Source organism: Rhineura floridana, chromosome 7 (genome assembly GCF_030035675.1).
Source record: "Rhineura floridana isolate rRhiFlo1 chromosome 7, rRhiFlo1.hap2, whole genome shotgun sequence".
NCBI lineage: Eukaryota > Metazoa > Chordata > Lepidosauria > Squamata > Rhineuridae > Rhineura > Rhineura floridana.
The window spans coordinates 117642454-117663973 of NC_084486.1; positions in this window are offsets into that span (position 1 = coordinate 117642454).

The window sequence follows — 21520 nt, forward strand, 5'->3', positions numbered from 1 at the left end:
GAGACACATCAGAAATATTCAAGTATTACTTCATAAATACAAATGTTTACTTCCTTGTTTTAATCTAAAATATTTATGTATTGCCTTTCATAAAAAACTGATTTCTTGGCAATTCACAATAGTACATATTTTTTTAAAAAAAAATGCAGGCCCACTAAAACCATAAACTGAGGCTGTGAGCACACTAGTTGCCTACAGCAAAGCGTTTCCATTGGCCACACCTGGAGGGGTAACAGGTTGATCTGCTGCCAATCAGTTGTGAAATCTCTTAATTAAGAGAATTAAAAAAAACACTAAAGCTGTTCCCATCAGGTTTTACAGCACAAAGGGGCAGGGTTTGACTACCATCATATGCTCCCATTTTCAGAAAAGAGGGGTGGATGGGCACTGGAACTGGCAGAACAGTGAGTGTGTCTCCACCCAGAAAGTCCTAACCTTCATACATATGCAACAGAAAATGGAATCCTTGACATATTTGTTGCCTGGAACAGAATTTTTTAACAAGTTTAGAATGTGTATTTGTTACACTAGCTCTACCACATAATTCTACCTTTTGCTTAGTGCAAAATGGAGGGTTATTTTTAATATGGAAATATGGGAATTAGAAGACATAGCAGTTTTCTACTTATTGATAAAGATATAGTTGCCTAAAGACCAGGGAAGAAGGCTGTATCCTTCCTTCCATGTTAAGAGTGAGCAGAGCTTGGAAAAGTTACTTTTTTGAACTACAACTCCCATCAGCCCAATCCAGTGGCTGTGCTGGCTGGGGCTGATGGGAGTTGTAGTTTTAAAAAGTAACTTTCCCAAGCTCTGAGAGTGAGCCAGGGCCAGGTTCAGTGTTAAGGGATATTCTTCTCATATTAAGTTCTGGCTCCAGTCCCCACCCAGGAAACTTGGGACGCTAATTTGGATTTCTGAGTGGCAGTCTTCTGTCAACACACACACTCCTGAGATGTGTACAAGCAATTATATTACTCAGCTAACAAACAATAGTCTATCAACAAGAGATTAACAACATAGGGAAAAATACAAAGCTATATTTTAGACCAGCACACCTTACATTTTCCCAAGATCTGGTTATGTCAATGGAAGTCTGTGTCCTTTAGCTTTATTCAGTCAGTTCAGTGATGCAGCCAATGAGTGGGGCTCTTCTAGACACAGAATTTGAGAGGGTTGCAATATCTTGTGCCAACAGGGGGGGCTACAGCAACAACTGGTGTGATGCAATAAGGAGTTCCAACCAGAAGGTGGCAGCCGAAAGGCTTCCATGCTCTGCAACTCCAAGCCAATAAAATGAATTTATTTATTTATATATATCCCACCCTTCCTCCCAGAAGAGCATAGAGTGGCAAACAATAGACTAAACACTGAAAATATCTTAAAAATAAAACACCTTAAAAAATCTTAAAAATAAAATATATTTAAAAATCTTTTAAAAACTATTTAAGATCAACTTAAAAACCAGTTCCAACACAGATGCAGACAGGGATAAGGTCTTTACTTAAAAGGCTTATTGAAAGAGGAAGATAGGTGCCAAAAAGATAACAGAGATGGTGCCTGTCTCATATTTAAGGGGAGGGAATTCCAAAGGGTAGGTGCCACAGCACTAAAAGTCCGCTTCCTATGTTGTGCAGAACAGACCTACTGATGGGATGGTATCTGTAGAAGGCCCTCACCTCATCTTTCAAGTATCCTGCTCCCAAACTGTATAGGGCTTTGTACACCAAAACCAGAACCTTGAACTTAACCCAGTAGCTAATAGGCAGCCAGTGCAATTCTTTTAGCAGTGGATTAACATGGTGGCGATATCCTGCCCCTGTGAACAGTCATACTGCCACATTTTGCACCAGCTGCAGCTTCTAGATCAACCTCAAGGGCAGCCTCACATACAGCTCATTATAGTTATCCAGACTGGAGGTTACCAGTGCACGGACATCTCACCAAGTCAGCTCAGAAGGTTATCATGGTTAATGGTATCAAAAGCCACTGAGAGATCAAGTAAGGACAACAGGGTTACACTCCCCCTGTCCTTTTCCCGATAAAGATCATCCATCAGGGTGAGCAAGGCTGATTCAGTCCCATAACCAGGCCTGAACCCAGATTGAAACGGGCCAAGAGAATCTGTTTCATCTAATTGTACTTGCAACTGCTGTGCCACAACCCTCTTGATCACCTTCCCTAAAAGGGGGGTATTTGCAACCAGGCGGTAGTTGTCACACAAACCAATGGGTCCAGGGTGGGCTTTTTCAAGAGCGTTGGATCACTGGCTCTTTCAGAGTGGCTGGAACCATTCCCTCCCACAAAGTTGCATTGACCACACCTTGGATCTACTTGGTCATACCCATCAGCAAACTCTAATAAACCAAGAAGGGCAAGGGTCGAGAAGACACATTGCAGGCCGCATAGTTGCAAGCATGTTGTCTATGTCATCAGGCTGCATCAACTGAAACTGATTCGAAGACATTGCAGCAGGTGTTGCACTCGACACCTCACTGAGGACTACAGGATATGTAGATGGGGCATCAAGATTGCTATGGTGGCAATCAACTCTACCCTCGAAGTGCCTTGTGAGGAATTCACAGTAGGTTTCTGAAGGGTTTAAAACTCCATTTCCTGGAGTTGATGTTCAGACCCCGGACAATGCAAGAAAGCTCCACTGGAAGGCTACTTGAGGATGAGATGGAGGCAGAGAAGTGGGCCTTCTTCACTGCCCTCACCGTCACACAGTAGCAGAGTTATGTTGTCTTACTTGTGCCCAGTCAGCCTCACAGCTCTAGCTGTCATCTGGCCTATTTCATTGCCCTTAGTTTACTGGTGTAGCAAAGTGTAAACTGGGCTCCACAATGCTGAAGACAGCATTCAGGGGCAACCATGTCAAGAGCCCAATTCATCTCATTAACTAACAACATGACAAGGAATTCAACAGGTTCACCTGCTCTATCTACTGGAAACTCCCCCAAGGCATTCAGGAATCCAGTGGATTCCCTTAGTCTCTGGAGGCAGACCACTTTAATCTGTCCACCACCCCTTCAGGGGAGGGTAGGAGGTCTACATTCAGGAAGTGTTCTGACCATGACAACGAGGTGGCATCTGCCCCCCCCATCTTCAGGCCACTCCTTCCTCCATCTGGAGCAAAACCCAAATTGAGGGTGTGCCCTGTCCTATGTGTCGGACTGGTGACAATTTGAGACAACCCCATGGTGTCATTGAGGCCATGATGTCCCGAGCCAGAATATGGATATTGAAATCACCCAGCCTCAGCATGGATATTGAAATCACCCAGGACTATCATTCTGGGCTCCCACAACACCCCAGCCAAGGTGGCCTCTGCCAGCTTTGTCAGAGAAACTGCTGGGCAGCAGGCTGGACAGTATACCAGCAGTAACCCTAGTTTTCTGTCTCCTTGGTCTGACACCAAGTGCAGGCTCTCACAGCCAGCTTAAGAAATAGTGGTTTCCTGGTGACAGAGATGGAAGTTCTGTGGACCACCACAGCCCCTCCCCCCATCCCTGCAGCCTGTGCTGATGTTGCACTGAATATCCAAGTGGGCAAAGCTAGGTCAGATCAGCCTCTCCCAGCTCACCCACTGAGGTCTTGGTAATACACACCAGATCAGCACCCTCATCCACGATCAAATCATGGATGAGTGTGATCTCATAGTGTACTGATCAGGCATTAAACAACAGCACACACAGGCCAGTCAGCACAGCAGATGAGCACCTAGGAACCCATTCAGGGGAGGAGTGGGAGCGAGAGACAAGGCATAAATAGCCTTGCCCTCATCTTCCATGACAGCTTATCACCTCCCCATGGCTATAACTCCCTCTACCCATAATCACTGAAATTCAGGTGGCACCACCCATGACTCTTCTTCCAAAGATTCCTCCTAAACACATAATATAAACAACAACAGTCCACCAACAAAGCGTACACAAACCAGTTATCCCAGTATACCTCTGAGAGAATTGGGAACAGTATTATCAGGACTGCACCAGACCCATCAAATACCTTTCACACACGGCACATCTACTCTCCACACACACACCCAATCTCACACCCAGGAAGGGCCAGCCTTTTGCCAGTTACACCCTCTCACTCTGAAGGCAACTGGCAACTTTCTTCTAGCATACAGTCCTCTGCACATTGGTAAGCGAGGTCAAAGATATTAGAGTAGCTGTAAGCTTCCCTTTCTAGGTGCAGTTTTTGCCAGTGGTGATTCACCATAGAATCTTTATAGCAAGCCTTAGCAATTCCCTGTTTCAAGCATTCTGCAGGAGAACAATTCAGTTCTTCAATCTTCTCTTCCCTTCACAAAAGGAACAAGCAGTTTCCATTCTCACTGAGTCTTTCTCTGGCCAGATCAGTGACCCCTGCTCTCAGAAGCACCCTTCTGTTCTTTAACTTGTTTCAAAGGTTATAGTAAAACAAAATGCAACTCTATACAACATGCAAATGAGCGCTGCACGCTAGGTTCAGATGCTAATTTTTGTCTGCACTTTCTGCTTCCACCACCTGGTGGAGTGTGTTCTGTTTTTTACAGCTTTACATATGATCCAAGCAAAAATTGCTCCCCAAAGTTGCTATTTGCATTTATTGTTGTTTGTTTGTTTGTTTGTTTATACCCCGCCTTTCGGCCAAAGGCCCTCAAGGCAGCTTACAAAGAAAAATAAACACAGGTATAAAAATACAATAAAAATACAATAAAGGCAATACAATTTACAAAAATGAAGTAACAAATAACATTATCATTATCTGCACTGCCAAGAAAGAGGAGGTGGTGTTAGTGGGGGCGGCAGCTCCCGAGAGGCAGAAGGGTGACAGGCATTTGCAGCAAAGCTGTTTGCTGTTTCAATGTTGTCTTCCTCTCCATTTATTTATTTATTTTATTATACTTGTATACCGCCCCATAGCCGAAGCTCTCTGAGCGGTTTACAGTAACTAAAAACATTAAAACAAATACAATTGAAAACAGATCTTATAAAAACAATTTAAAACACAATTTAAAAATTTAAACAGTATAAAACACATGCTATTTATTTCTCCATGTCCTCGGGCTCACTCAGCTGCTGCTCCCCAGGCTCCTGCTGGTGGTGGTGGTGATGGTTTATGTTGGGGGGGCTGCGGGAGCTCGGGCTCGGGGACCTGGGCCTTGCCTGGAGCAAGAAGAGGAGGAGGATGCGGCAATGGCGGCGGCTGTTGAGCAGGAGGCCCCATGCTGGGAGGCCCCACGCAAAAGGCCCCACATCAGGCTGTTGTTGGGCAGAAGGCACTGGGCTGTTGTTTGAAGTGAACTTTCCAATGAGGCCAATAGGAGCCTTCCTCCCAGTGCATAGTCCCTTGGAGGACAAGTTTCATTAGGACCATGCTGTTAAAGGATTAACTTCCCCATTTCCTGACCCCTGTGGATCCTGATGCCTCCCATTGCTGCTCTTTGCAGTTTTAGAAATACTCACACAACTTAATATAGTCCATCCTAAAATTCAAGATGTTAATGGTGACGTATAAAACCCTGAATAAGTTGGATGGGGGCATATATTTGAAGGAGCATCTTTCTCTCTCTCACCCCCTCTTGCTAAATATGCATCTCTTTACCCTGGCCTTGGATACTTGAGATATATAATTTTAGGCCCCACATTAGTCTTGTAATTTGCTTTAAACCTTTTTAATGTTATGTTTTAAATTGTTGTGACCTGCCCCGGGACCTTAGGGTGAAGGATAGGTAAATAAAAATAACAACAACAACAATACCAACCCAGTCTTTAAGATCTGCAGGAGAGGCACTTCTTGTGGTCCCACCAACAGGCATTGCCCAGGATGCAGTGACCCAGGAGGCCTTCCCTTCTCCTGGAAGGGCATCAGTCATCTTCAATGTGGAGTTTTCATCAACAACTCAGGACACACATATTCACCCAGACTTTGGGAATATCTTGAAAGAGCCACTGTTGCTACTATTGTTGTCAGAAGTTGATAATTGTTGGTTTTAATGTAGATATTGATATTAATGGTATGCTGTTATTTTTATGGTGTATTGTAAAATGCCCTGCAATGTTATCGATGAAGAGCAGTCTATAAATGGAATACATAAAATAAAAATAAATAAATATAGTGTGTAGTTTGACCCTCAGGGTTAAACACAAACAGACATCAACATTTTACAAGAATTTGTGGCAGTCCAACACGTATGGTACTTTGACTACTGAAAATATATCTATTATGGAACTGCCCTAACATATATGGTATAGTTTTGCTCTTCTATGGAAAGCTTCAATCACAAAAAAATGGTCCTAAATCAACAGTGACACCTTGTGGACAGGATATGGCACAATTTGATGATGCTACATAAATGTTGTTTTCCCTAACAAAAATAAAGCCCATATTCATAATCTATCAGTTATATCCAACTAAGGCCTACTCAGAGTCGACCCATTGAAATTAATGAACCTAAGTTAGTCAAGGGGATGGAGCGACTCCCTTACGAGGAAAGGTTGCAGCGAAAGTGTATAGAGAAAAGTTTTTCTCCCTCTCTCATAATACTAGAACTCGTGGACATTCAAAGAAGCTGAATGTTGGAAGATTCAGGACAGACAAAAGGAAGTACTTCTTTACTCAGCGCATAGTTAAACTATGGAATTTGCTCCCACAAGACGCAGTAATGGCCACCAGCTTGGATGGCTTTAAAAGAAGATTAGACAAATTCATTGAGGACAGGGCTATCAATGGCTACTAGCCATGATGGCTGTGCTCTGCCACCCTAGTCCAGAGCTTGGAAAAGTTACTTTTTTGAACTACAACTCCCATCAGCCCTAGGCAACATGGCCACTGGATTAGGCTGATGGGAGCTGTAGTTCAAAAAAGTAACTTTTCCAAGCTCTGCCCTAGTCAGAGGCAGTATGTTTCTGAAAACCATTTGCCAGAAGCCTGAGGAGGGGAGACTGTTCTTGCACTCAGGTCCTGCTTGGGGGCTTCCCCCAGGCACCTGGTTGGCCACTGAGAACAGGATGCTGGACTAGATGGGCCACTGGCCTGATCCAGCAGGCTCTTCTTATGTTCTTAAGTTTATTAACTTCAGTAGGTTTACTCTGAGTAGGACTAGCATTGAATATCACCCTTTGTACATCTTTTTATGAAAACAAGTGTCAAACATGCCACACAAAAGCATAGATATTATTAAGAAACCACTGAGCTCATCTTCAGAGGGCTGTCTCAGAGTCAATCTCTCCACTGTCAGAGGTGAGGGCACCAGGGGGGCTCACCTGACATGTTTGTTTGGAATATTTATACCCCACCTACTAACCAAAGTTCTTGAGGCAGCAGATATTAAACTTAAAAATACAACAAAATTTACAAGAGTTACTAGGGATCCTTTAGTTTACCAGAAGGAGTTCCTCCTCCCATATATACATACATATATATATATATATATATATATATATACAGGATTTTTTCCAGGGGGTGCAAAGTAAAACACTGAAAGTGGGAAGCAGGCTAATTTCTCACAAAAAAATAGTGTCTGTACATTATTATAGAATCTCAGGTTCTTCAAACGTTAGAAACGCACTTTTTTAAAAAAATGAAACATGGGAATCTGGGGATTATGGTTCATTTTGGGGGACGAGGACTTCCCCTTTGTACCTCCCCCAGGACACTCACACACATATATGTATATACCTACCCAGACTTTAAATTTAAAATTATTTATTGAGGCCCTTCTCAGCAGGCCAGCCCTACCATTAATCTTCCTGAAGTGGCAGGTGCTGAGAGGGTGAGGTGCAGTGGTAAAGTGCTGGCAGAGAGTGCTGTGTGTGCCTCATGATCTGTTGCTCTAAACTTCCTAAGACTGCCTACTGCCCTCAGATTCAGTGGAGCAGGATGCCTTGTCTCCAGTGTAATGAAGTAAGATTCAACTGCTGGTCTAGTCAGCTTTTGTACTTGGAATAGGACATTTTCTCCTATTTCCTCAGGAAGCAAAATGTCTTCAGCCAGCCCTACTTTTATTACTGATTATTATTTATTTATTAAATTTATATCCCACCCTTCCTCAAACAAACAAAAACACTAAAAGCACTCCAAAACATCTTAAAAACAAAATACTTTAAAACACATTAAAACATCTTTAAAAACATTAAAACATTAAAATAAAACATCTTTTAAAAACATCTTCAAAAGCAATTCCAGCACAGACTGGGATAAAGCTTCTACTTAAAAAGCTTGTTGAAGAGGAAGGTCTTCGATAGGCACTGAAAACATAACAGAGATGGCGCCTGTCTAATATTTAAGGGGAGGGAATTCCAAAGTATCGGTGCCACAACACTTAAGGTCTGCTTCCAATGTTGTGTTGAGTGGACCTCCTGATAAGAGGGTATCTGCATGAGTGCCCCCACCAAATGAGGAGCACCCAGTGGCTACCAGAGAGAGGTCTCTTTTTTTCCAGGTAGAGCCCCTGTTATAGAAAGCCCTCCCCCAAGAGGCTAACCTGTGTTCTGCTCTTTTCAATGGCAGACAAATAACTTTCAAAATTTTCCAGTGTTAATATCTTTTACTGCTTTATAAATTCTGTGCTTTAATGTTACCTTCTATTATTGGTTTTATTCTGTTTTAGACTTCATTTTATTTATTTCTCATGTTTTAATTCCACTACCACCTGGAAACCATATAGAGAACCTTGGGTTTGGTGTAATATATAGACATTGTGAAAATAAATAAACAAACAGGAAGGGCCAAATGTGAATACCAGTTTTCCCCAGATCTCAAATGTTCCAGCTGTGACTCTGCTTCTGAAACTCTGCAAATTTCAGAGAAAATAACCTTGGACTTGAAATGGCTGCCTGAGCCATCAGATGTTAGTACCTCACAAGGCGTGCAGGGTCTGTGGTGCCCAAGGGGTCTTGATAGTCAAGGAATATCAAACTCCTATTTTTCAAACATTAGAACAAATGATCTCACACTGATTATGTTGCAAGGCAGGATTCCCAAAATTGTAATATAGAATAGTTTGGTGAGATCAAGTGCAGAAACTTGTTAAGAAAATGAAAGGTTTGGGATTTACCAATTCTCTTTAAAGGAGATCATATTAGAGGCTTGCTACAACAATCCTGCTTTTTATTGTTTTATTTTTATTCACATTTTTTAAAATTTTGTAATAGGACAATAAAAGAACTTGTATTTCAAAACATTCAGTCCATAATTAATCAAACTCTTCCCTTCTCCAACCCATTCAACCCTTCCTCAAAGAACTAGAGCCCCCTCTTAAATATCCTTCCACCTTCCCAGTATCTAAATCCCAGGATGCCCACACCAAATCCTGATATATCGATGGGCTCAGTCAGAATTCTAGTATTTTACATTTTTATGTTAAACCAGCAGAGGGCATTATCACCTCAAATTGATGCTCTGACTATGAATAAACACCCTGTGGGGAAGCATCTCCTTCCAGCTACTTTTGGCTATGTATGAGGACACCCAGATATAGTAACTAGATTTAGATGTCCTGAATCAGCAACCCCAGCACCCACAATCCATATGGAGAGTATGCTGAGACTAGACTCAACTCTGCTAGCCTAAACAATGAGGGCCATAGCTCAGTGGTAGACCTTGCATGCTAAAGGTCCCATGTTCAATCCCTGGCATCTCCAGGTAGGACTGGAAAAGACTCCTGCCTGAAATCATGGAGAGCTACCACTAGGTTAGATGGACCAATGGTCTCACTTGATATAAGGCAGCTTCCTATGTTCCTAAACAGTCCAGCAAGATCAGTGTAAAAAGTGTTTGTGCCATCATCAGCTACAATACAATGCAGCCTTACATGAATGCAAGGCCTAGGTGAGAACCTTCCAAGCAACCTTTTTGTGGTCCTATTCTTCACAAAGAGAGCCAGTGTGGTGTAGTGGTTAAGGTGCTGAACTACGACCTGGGAGACCAGGGTTCGAATCCCCACAGAGCCATGAAACTCACTGGGTGACCATGGGCCAGTCACTGCCTCTCAGCCACAGAGGGAGGCAACAGTAAACCCCCTCTGAATACTGCTTACCATGAAAACCCTATTCACAGGGTCGCCATAAGTTGGGATCGACTTGAAGGCAGTCCATTTCCATTTTCCCATTCCTCACAAAGAATAGCATTCATAGAGTGATGCAGAACTTGTGATTCATGTGTTTATTACACATCTTTTACAATTTCACAGTGGGTTTTTTTTTTGTCCCAACCCAACTCCAGATTAACAAAGGCTTTGCACCATACAGCAACACCTCTGCAATAATACATCACTACCTCCCTTGTGCAGCATCTTGATAGCTATGTTAGTACAAGGTATCAACAAACTAATACAAGGACACTCACAACCCATTCAGAATTCTTTCTATTAAAGAGAAACAAGGTGTGGGGTGTGAGGGTGGGAGTTTGCTTATCAACAGTCAGGATCCATCCTAGCCAAGACAGCTGCATGTCAAAGCAGGGGGTGCCCAAAGAGAATCCAGATCTAGCCAATGAAAAAAATTATATGACTCTTTGCTGCTCTACCAAATTGCAACTGAGGTTTGGCAATAGGTTAGCTTACAATTGCCATTATAACGATAAGAGGAAAATGTTTTCAAATAGGAACCAAAAAAGAATAAGACATTTCACACTTTGGGGACCAAACCAGAAGAAATTAGACAGTTGTGTAAATTCCATCCATGTGTCTGTCCTTGAAATGGACTGCCTTCAAGTCGATTCCGACTTATGGCTACCCTATGAATAGGGTTTTCATGATAAGTGGTATTCAGAGGTGGTTTACCATTGCCTTCCTCTGAAGCTGAGAGGCAGTGACTGGCCCAAGATCACCCAGTGAGCTTCATGGCTGTGGGATGAGAGTAGCCCTTCACCTCACCTGGTTAAGGAAGGTGGTAGATTTTGTGTGAGAGCCTGATCTGGAGCTGGGAGCTAGAAGAACACAGAGGGGCTTGCTCTGTGTGCTGAACCCAAAGTTATGGCTTTGGGGAGTCCCCTAGAAACTGAATGGAGAAGCTGTTAACCCTGTAAGCCCCTCCATCTTATGCTCAGGCAGTATATACATGTAAATAACACCATATGTCCTAAAGACACCACAATCTCAACTGACTTTCATTCCAAGGAAACTGAACCCTGGCTAAGTGCAGGAAACCCCTGGAACTCTCTTACTGCTCAAAGAATGGGGTGTGTGCAACACTGGTGTTGGAAGTGGGATTGAGTTTCTCGGAGGAAGAATTGAGAGCAAGGTGTGCCTCAATCAAAATGGAGGGAGGAATAGCAACTCTCCTACAGCAGATTATATTGACCAGCAGCAAGGGCAACAGGAACACCAGAAGGACCAACAGCAAAGACAATGGGAGTGCCAGGAGAACCAACAGCAATGGCAATGGGAGCACCAGAAGGCCTACCATAAATGGAGCAATCTAACAACAATCTAGAAGAGAAAATGAAAGCACAGTTATGGGGCTTCCAGAAGACAGAGGAGATGGATGGGAAGCTGGCTAGCTTGGACTCTAAGGTGTTTGAGTTAGTAGCTGAAACCAAAAAAGCTTTAGCCAGGTTGGAACCGGTCAACAGAGATGAAAATGAAAAGCTTCAGAAGGGGTTGCAGGAACTGGAAAGGCAATTGCAGGAGGTGAAACAAGATTGCCAGACCACCCTGGACATGAGTGGCTGGGCGGGGGAAATCATCTGCCAGCAACTGTGGGAAAAGGTGTTGTTCTGTTGTTTGTGTGTTGGTCTGGAACATACATTTTTCATGAGAAGGGGTAGGATTATAGGATTGGGGAATTGGTCTGGATAATGTCTTTGGGTTCCCTTCCAACCTGTGATTTTGAATCTGTATATATGGAATTGTAGCACAGAAACCTGCTCTACTGGTCAAGTCCATTTTTTGTAAGGTTAATGGGTCTGTCAAGTACCTGATCTACATGATTAAAGACCTGGACAAGAGAAGATGTGTAGCCCTCCCCTTCACCTGGATGGGGCAGGAGGTAAATTCTGTGTGAGAGTCTGATGTGGGAGCTGAGAAAGGTTTGCTCTGTGTGCTGAACTGAACCTGAAGCCATAGCTTTGGGAAATCCCCTAGAAATCTAACAAAGAAGCAAGATCTGTTGGACTGTTAATGCTGTGAGCCCCTCCACCTTACACTCAGGTCGTATATATGTGTAAATAAAACCATAAGTCCCAAAGACAGCACAGTCTCTGTTGACCTTCATTCCAAGGAAACCAAACCCTGGGTAAGTGCAAGAACCCCTGCAAGTTTCTCACTGCTCTGAGATTGGGGTACTGCCCTCTCATGGGCCTTGGGTGATAGAGCTGTCTTTGCTTACAGACAGATACTCATCAGCAACAATACATCACCTATCAGAGGCACAAAGAGACTGTGAAACAAACCCAGATACCAACTTTGTTTGTCCGCATATTTACTAGACAACATTTTCACAGGATCTGATAATGTCAGCCACAACACCAAGGAATCCTTCACAAACTCATCTTCCACTGTATATATATATTATCCACTGCCAGCAGTGCCCTTCTTCTTTCCACATAGGACAAACAGATCAGTTTCCACACAAAAGAATAAATGACGCATATCTTACCTCAGAAAAGGCAAAATTCAGCAACCAGTACAACATTTTAGCCTCTGAGGACACTCTGTTGCTGACCTTAAGGTGGCTATTCTTGAACAAATGAATTTCAAAGAGAGATTCTAGTGTGAAAGTGCTTAATAACAATGCATCAAGAAGTTTAGTTCTATCATCTGTGGCCTCAATCAAGATAACAAGTATTTATCCCGCTCTATGTAGACTCCCAATGTCAGGACACTTGACTGCTTTTGGAATGAAAATTGACACTATAATTATTTTTGGATACATTTAAGTGTTAACATAATCATCAAAGTCTGGATTATTTATTTGTTTGCATTTCATTTCCCTCTGACCTCATTGCTTATAATTCCCCCACAACTCTGTGTGTGTATGTGTATGTGAGTGTGCATGTGCAATAGAGAGATGAACATAGGATGACCATGCATCTGATGAAGTGAACTCTCATCCACAAAAGCTTATATCATAATACATTTATTAGTCTGTAAAGTGCCACAAGACTCTAATTTTAGCTGCAACAAACTAACAAGACTACCACACACACACTTTCTTTTGATTTGTTATATAATGCTCTAACCCAAGGCTAGGGAATCTTTGGCCCTCGAGGTGTTGCTGGATTCCAGCTCCCATAATCCCTGATCCTTTACCCCACTAGCTAGAGCTAACCAGAGCTGAAGTCAAACAGCATCTAGGGACACAGGTTCCACACCCCTGCTTTAACTATTCCAGAGAATATGGGCACTTCCAGACTGTCGCTATTTATGGGTGAAATTCAATCACATACTGGCAAATTCAGATCTTGCCATTATAGTGGATTGTGCAACAAACCCCCAAAAGATAGGACTTTTTCTGATAAGGAAAGTGATGGGGAAATGCACTGGAAATGGTGGGATAACACTTGCTTTGGCTCAATATTTAGCTTCCCCAAACAGAATGAATGCTCAATAAACAGGTCATCTGGAAGCATCCTGTTTGTTCTATAACTGGGAAGCCATTACTGCTATGTGACACCAACTTGTGAAGGGTCACCTTGTGTGAAAAAACACACTTCCAACTCCCACAAACCTCTGTCTAGAGATTGCTGAGTGGCCTCTGAGAATGCAGTGGCTGGCAATTCCTGCTCTAAAGAATAGCTACTCCAAGTCCATTTCAGTCTTCCAACAAAACTATTTGTTCCAAGCTATATTGTATAAACAACTGGACTGAGTCCAGTTCCCATCACTGGATGCAGAGAAAGGATGCCATTTAGCATATAGCCTGATTAGTATGGTCTGTCTCCAGAATGACTGAACTGCTTCCTCAGACAACTACATGACTTCGGAACTTGGCTATTAGGAGATTGAGAGTCCTAAAAGCACACATACACTTAACAGCAAAATAACTGCATAGGATTGCCATGAATTTCAAAAACTTGATGGAGATTGATTAAAGTGTCTTCTATAATGATGAATTGATATTAATTTGGGGTTTACCAAATGTGTGTATGATACTGCTCAAGGTGTGGCTAGGGATGAGGGAGAAATTTGATTCAGTTCACATTTAAAGGCAAGCCTACCAAATTTGCACAGTATGATACACAAATGTGCACAATACACAAATTGAAACACATCCATCCTTTGAAAATCAAAATTCCCTGAATTTTGCAATGCAGTTCTCCAGCCAAGTAATGTGTACAAAACTGCATATACTAGGGTAAAGTGTACATAAAAACACATCTGTTGGTGAAACTAACATGCCAAAATGCATTATAGTGGGGGAAATTGCTTTGCAAAAATGTGTATATTAAGCATAGTTACATAAAAAATTATATATTAGGAGAAATTCTCACTAAAATGCTGATGAATTTTCATGATAACTTTTTTTAAAAAATCACAAACTGATATGGAAATGGGAAGAAGTGAACTCGAGATTAGAAAAATGGGAAACTTAGACAACCTGAAATGGAGAGATTTTGCCCATCCCTAGACATGGCCACAACAATCTGTGAAAGGATACACACATTCTTATACTTCATCTTCTTCCATGTACCCCTGATCCTGCAACCTATATTTAAATTTTGATCCATGGCTCTTTTCCAGAGGCTGCTGCCAATGTCAAGAGAACATATCCTTTTGCTTGTTTTATTCAGGCGGATCACTTAAAAAGGTGGAAAAATAGTTTCAGTATCCAAGATGTTGCTGAGGGTGAGCCTTGGAATCAATTTCTGGGGCTGGAGCTGGCCATGGAAACTGGGCCCTTCTTTTCTATGATTTTTCCCCCCTCTCTCCTTGTGTTCAGGTTGGCTAGATGAGAATACCATTTAAAGTTGCCAGCTCCCTACACACACGCATGCACACAGACACACACACACCTGTGCTTGTCATTCATTCATTTGATTCATTGGCGATCACTCATGGCAGAGTAAGATTGTCTTCCAAGATAAGGAAGCCAATTCTGGATCCATACAGCCTCCCACAGTGAGGACATAGGTTTCCAGATGGAAGATGGTCGCAATGAGGATTTGTTTGACGTGCCTTCCACTTACCTTGTTTGTCCCGTTCGCCCTGTATTCATGCTTCTTCGAAGTCCATAGCACCTTTGATAATAGCCAACCCCCATTTGGGACGTTCATGGGCCAAGACTTCCCAGTTATTGATGCTCATGTTACATTTTTTTAGATTCGCTTTAAGAACATCTTTAAACCTCTTTTGCTGTCCACTGATATTTCATTTTCCATCCTTAAGTTGGGAGTAAAGTAGATGCTCTGGAAGACGGTGATCAGGCATTCGAACAACATGGCCAGTCCAGCGAAGTTGATGTTGAAGGATCGTTTCAACACTCTTTACTTCTTCCAAAACACTAACATTTCTCCATCTGTCTTCCCAAGTAATTTGCAGAATTTTCTGGAGGCAGCGTTGGTGGAATCTTTCAAGACGTTGGGAGTGGCGTTTATTAATGGTCCATGTTTCACAGGCGTACAGTAAGGTCGGTAGTACAATGGCTTTGTAAATAAGCATTTTGGTCTCCCTGCAAATATCCCGATCCTTGAACACTCTATGCTTCATTCAGCAGAATGCAGCACTACTGCAGGACAGGCAGAAGTGTGAAGCTTTTCCCACAATAAGAGACAAAGAACTTTCATCTGCTAAATTTTGACCTGTCATGCAGCCACATAGCGCACAATAACTCTGCCATAGGGGAAAAAAACTGACAACCTTAGAATCATTGCCTGTGAACATGGGCAGTGACACACTTCTTTGGCCTCTACTAAATATGTAGTGAAAAAAGGAGATAAGGCAATCGAATTCAAGGTTTTGACATTACCCTGCTTCTTTACCAAAAGGTTTGCACATGATCAGACTAGATTGTCTCTTCACTCTTCTCTTGCACTTTTATTTATTTATTTATTGCATTTGTATACCGCCCCATAGCTGAAGCTCTCTGGGCAGTTTACAACAATTGTCAACCAACAGAGCTTCCGCTTCAACCAAAAGAGTCAAAACAGTGAAATATATTTCCATGAAATACAGGATAACGAATATTGCAAAATGCTGGACAGAGCTGCATGCACTCTGCATCTTGCTTTAAAAGAAAATAACACATTAGCCATTTACCTAAACAATTTGGACCCAGCTTACCTCAGAGACCACCTTCCCTAAGTTCCTTCATAGTTGTCCAAATTTGCCATCTCTCCACCAAATTACAAACTTAATGCTGCATGCAAAGTGGCTGCTCCTCAGCTGCAGAATTCTCTTTGGAGCCTTTTCAAGTAAAAGTGTCTGACTTCTCATAGCCAGGGATGAGCTGGTATTGCAAAAGAGTTTAATAATTGTTAAGTCTTAGGTTGCACTCTAATGCCACTCATCTGGGAGTAAACCATATCGAATACAACCAGGTTTTTTTTTTTTTAATAGGATTGCACTGCATGTCTATTAAATTTTAACTGGTTATTTTGATGTGTGGTTTAATAAGTTGTTACCTGCCCTGAGTCTTCAAAGTGGGAATTATTTTGATAGACTTTTATGCAAAACTATTTGGCACCTCAGTACTGAAAGCTTCTATGTGGAAATAAATTCCATTTCTCTCCACGGAAATGAAGCAGCCTCAACTTGCATTGGATGGCACTCAAATCAGTGTGGAAATCTAAAAAGAGATGTGGTCCTTTAATTATAAGCTTCCAGAAACCCAATACCAAAGTCCATTTGTCAACAGGATTTATTGATCCTCACAATGCTACTATGCATGAGCCTGGCAAAACCTAGCTGCTCAGGATTCGAGCCTTAGTATATGCAGTGAAGATTCATGAGCTGCCAGCATTGTTGTTTCTCTCACTCGTGGCTGATCTGCACGGATGGCTTTCAAAAAAACACAAACACCCATGATCAGCTTTCACTGGAATAAGAGTGCTTCTGTCCCAAACAGTCCTGAAGCAAACCTCAGTTATGCTTGAGAATGGCCTCTATTCATCCACTATGAATTGCTGGGTGAAGTGAATGAAAACTAATCTGAGCTTGTAGTCAGGAAGTGGTTGGAAGAAGAGGCTCATTAAAATGTTTTGCTAAACCAACCTGTACTGTAGCTCAGCAAGAAATGTGGTGAATGGGAATAAGACAGCAATTCAGTGCCCAACTAGATCTCGGTGGCCCTCCAGATGTTGTTGGACTACAAACTCCCATCATTCTTGACCATTGGCTACAATGGTTAGGGTTGATGGGAGTTGGAGTCTGACAACACCTGGAGGGTCATGGCTTCCCCATTCCTGATCTAGATCCATCAATGAAACTACACTGGTTTGAGGGGACATAGTAGTGTGCACCTAACTATGCCCCCCATATTTCACCTTTGCTGAAAGGACTACACTGACTGCCTATTAAGGGTCTTGCCATTGATATATACAGACTACTTTCCTCTTTGTACACCCAGTGGATCACTGTGATCTTCAGAGGAGTTCCTGCTCACTGGACTGCAGTCAGCAGACTGTCATCTTTTGACATCACAAAAGCAAACCTTTGTAACATCTTCTACCCTCTGGAACACCATCCTCTGAGAAATTCAGGAGGTGTCAACTATGATGAGAGGTAGCTGAAAATCTTTGTTTAGAAAAAAAAATCCCTGACTCTTGAGGATTATTTTCAGACCACACTGTTCAGTTTTTGCTCTAAATTTTATTGCTAATTTATTTGAAATTTTAATTATTTTTTATAACCTAAATGAATCACTAAACAAATTGTTATGTGCACTGCAATCCTCTGAGTGGTGAAAAGTCCCAGGGCTGTAGCACATTACCAGGTTTGGTTTCCTTTCAAAATTGGTCACTGGAGGCTTATTAACATTTTACAATATTTGCAATTATTGCAAATATACAGGTTGAGCATAGACGGAAACATAGCTTAAACTCTCCAACAGACAGCCATTGCTCCCACATTAGTTCTCTAAGAAAACAAGAAGCATCCTAAGATGCTTCCATAGCCCAAACCTCACCTCTTGTTTTTCTCCATTAAAATGGCAGCCTGCACTTTGCTCCCTGATAGGGGGAGGAGTGAGGGTAGAGAGGAATCCAGATGAGTCATCTCCTCTTATCATCATGTAGGAAATAACGCTATAAGAAATAATGCTTATTTGGCTTTTGTAAAATTTGCTTGGCTGCAGGGAATAAGGACAATGCTGGTGATTCAGTGGACGTTGCTGTTTATGTAAACTGGCCTGGCTATCTCACTGTTTGTGTAAACTATCTTGGCCTGAAAAACCGGTTGTGCAAGTGCCTTCAATGGCGCTGAGTGAAGAGACAACGCCTGGCTAAGGAATGTGGCGAAGGGCCAAACAAGCCTTATATGGAGAGGCATGAAAATAAGGAAGTAGGCTGAGCAAGCAGTTAATGTATGCATGATGTATGTAGTGCCAAGGGTATAAGACCTGGCTGCGTCCAGGGAGGGGCAGACTCGGCTTTGTTCGTTTCTCCACTTGCAAGTGATTCAATAAAACTCTGGCTTTACTTTTAAGATTGTTTCGTCGTTCCTTGAGTAATATTAAAACCTTGTACTTGGGAGCGGATCCTCGCCTAACAATAAAACAAATATTGTGGGCGTTTGTTACAATCACTTAGCCTTTTTATTTATTTATTTATTTATTTATTGGATCTCTTAGTCGCCCATCTGGCTGGCTAACCAGTCACTCTGGGCGACGTACAAAATAAGCAAAATAGCATAAAATGACACATCAATACAATAATATTAAAATCTAAAAGCAATGATGTTAAAATCTAGCCCACCCCAAAGGCATCTTAGCTCCCACGGAAACACTTCCAGGCTATTAACATTCTTTTGTCAAGTCCAGGTATTGCCTGGGTACATTGCCACACCATGTATCACCCTGCTCACAGAAATCTAACCAGAAACCCATAACAGTATGTATGCATTTATTTCAATATGTATCCTGTTCTATTCTGAAGGTTCAGATGATTTAAAAGTAACTTGGAGAAAAAAGATGATGAATGGATGATTGTGCTGAAGGCTTATGTTGCAAAAATCGTGAAGGAGGACATGGGGGAAAGCAAAATGATATGGACAAAGAAGCTTAAATTTCACCTATTCAAATGTTGCAGACAGGGCTCCTCCAAATGACCTAATTATTCAGCATTCATCCTGATTTGTTTGGACAAAGCTGATGGGGAGGTTAGACTATGGCTGCACACTAGTCACCTACAGCAAAGAGTTTCCACTGGCCACACCTGGAGGAGAAACAGGTTGATCTACCGATCAGTTGTGAAATCTCTTTGAAGTGACTTTAAAAAAAAAACGAACTCAAGCTGATCCCACTAGGTTTTAAAATACAAAGGGGCGGGGTTTGACTAGCACTGTGTGCCCCCATTTTCAGAAAAGAGAGGTGGAGACGCATGGAACTTGCAGAACAGTAAGTGTGTCTCTATCCTAAGTCTGGTCTTTATTTAACATTTCTTCTGATTTTTTGCAGGGTGATTATGTGAAAACAAATATTCATCCTGATTTGCTTGTTGGGTGTTTATACGTCTTCCTCTAAACTGTTTGTTCATTCCACACACTTTTCAGTGCATTGCCCCATCACTTTCCTAATTGCAAAACATCTTTTTTTAAAAAGTGGATTTGTTGTATTACGGGACAGAGCAATTTAATCCACTTTAATTGTGCAAACCTAATTTTCCCATGTATTCTTGAATCCCTCCTGCAAAATAGCAACAGTCTGGAGGCACGCACAGTTATAGTAAGAAACGGGGGCAATTAAAGGAGCATTCCGCTGCTGTCATAAGCTAGAAGAGAGGCCTCCCAGAGAGAAGCCTATAATACCATTGTTGCAGAGCTGACTGGTAGATGTGAGTGGAGGTAATTAACCAGTGAAGAGTGGAAGAGTGAACTGAAGTTGGATATGCTGCTGTAGATTCTACTACCCCTCCAAGGAGCAAGCCCTCATTTGCCAGCTGCTTCAAACCACACATAAACCTACAGAAGGCACATTGTCAAAGGAGCTGGGCCCATGATTCAGGATCTGCAAACAAATTCTTGAAAACCACTATGGCTGCGGCTGTTTTTTTCTGTCCAGTTAAGAGTACTTGCAGGCCTGTCACACCCCATAGGCACATCAGGCAGTTTGCAGAAACAAAGTGTGCATTACTAGTTAGAGGGAGATGGCCAAATAAGACAGGGGATTATGTTCCTTTAGGAATGTCTCACAACCCCATCCAGAGCCTTCAGTATCCAAAAGTGCCCAAGGTGCAAATAGACTAGTTCGTTTGCATTGCTACCATTACTTATCATTTGGACAGAACTTTAAAGTATAACTGTGCTTTACTATGTTTATGGAGTTTGTCCTCAAAGTGCCCTCATTAGATAGATTGGGGCTGATTCCATATTTGAAGAAGCCCTGGGCAAAGTGTTATTTGGTGGGCCCCCTCCTCTGTCTACATGCTCTGGTGGGCTTACTTGGTTGCAGTGGCAATATTCCAAGCAGTGCCGGGTCACTGAGGCTGCCACTCTTCATTTCCCACAACTCTCCATAGCAATAGCTATGTTGGGAAGGGAGGGTCTGTGAAAGTAAAAGTATGATCCAGCAAGACTGAGGCAGCATTGTGTTTTGTAGGGAAATTGCATTTTTGCAGAATTCAAAGTGCAAATATGTTTTCACATTCTAATACCTGCATGGACATCCTTGTGTTGTTGCTGTTGCGTATAATTTTTATTAATTTTTGAAATAAATGAAGTTGCAGCATAGGTTATCCATACAGAATTTCATCTTAAACAGATAAATCAATCAAAAACAAAAGAGAAATACAGAGATTTTTGGACCAATTCTAATTTTTCTGATGTTAAGATGGCAAAAAGGCAACTGCTTTGTAGGTCATTTGTTTTTCCTGCACCAAAGCTCTCTATTGCATGAGGATAGATAGATTTATTATTTTACTTATTTATTTCTTACATATATATCCCACTTTTCCTCCAAGGAGCTCAAGGTGGCGTACATGGTTCTCCTCTCTCTCCATTTTATCATCACAACAACCCTGAGAGGTACGTTAGGCTGAGAGATTGTGACTGGCTCAAGGTCATCCAGCAAGCTACATGGCTGAATGGGGATTAGAACCCTAGTCTCTCAAGGCTTCGTGCAACCACTACACCACACTGGCTCTCAAATCCCCCAACATAAATATAACAATGTAATTATAATTACCTTCCCTTTGGAGGAATCATTAAGATGTTGTATCCTCCAAACTTCTTTTTCTGATTGATTATTGTAATGTAAGTTTTTGTATTTTGTGTAATGTGAGAAATAAAAAAATAAAATATTTTTAAAAAATCTCCCTCAACATGTTCTGTACATCGAGAACTGGTCTTTCTTGTTTCCTTTCTTCTACGGGCTTATCCACATGGGAGCATAACTTTGTGCAAAAGACACTTTTTTTACCTCATTTTTCTGTTTCCACC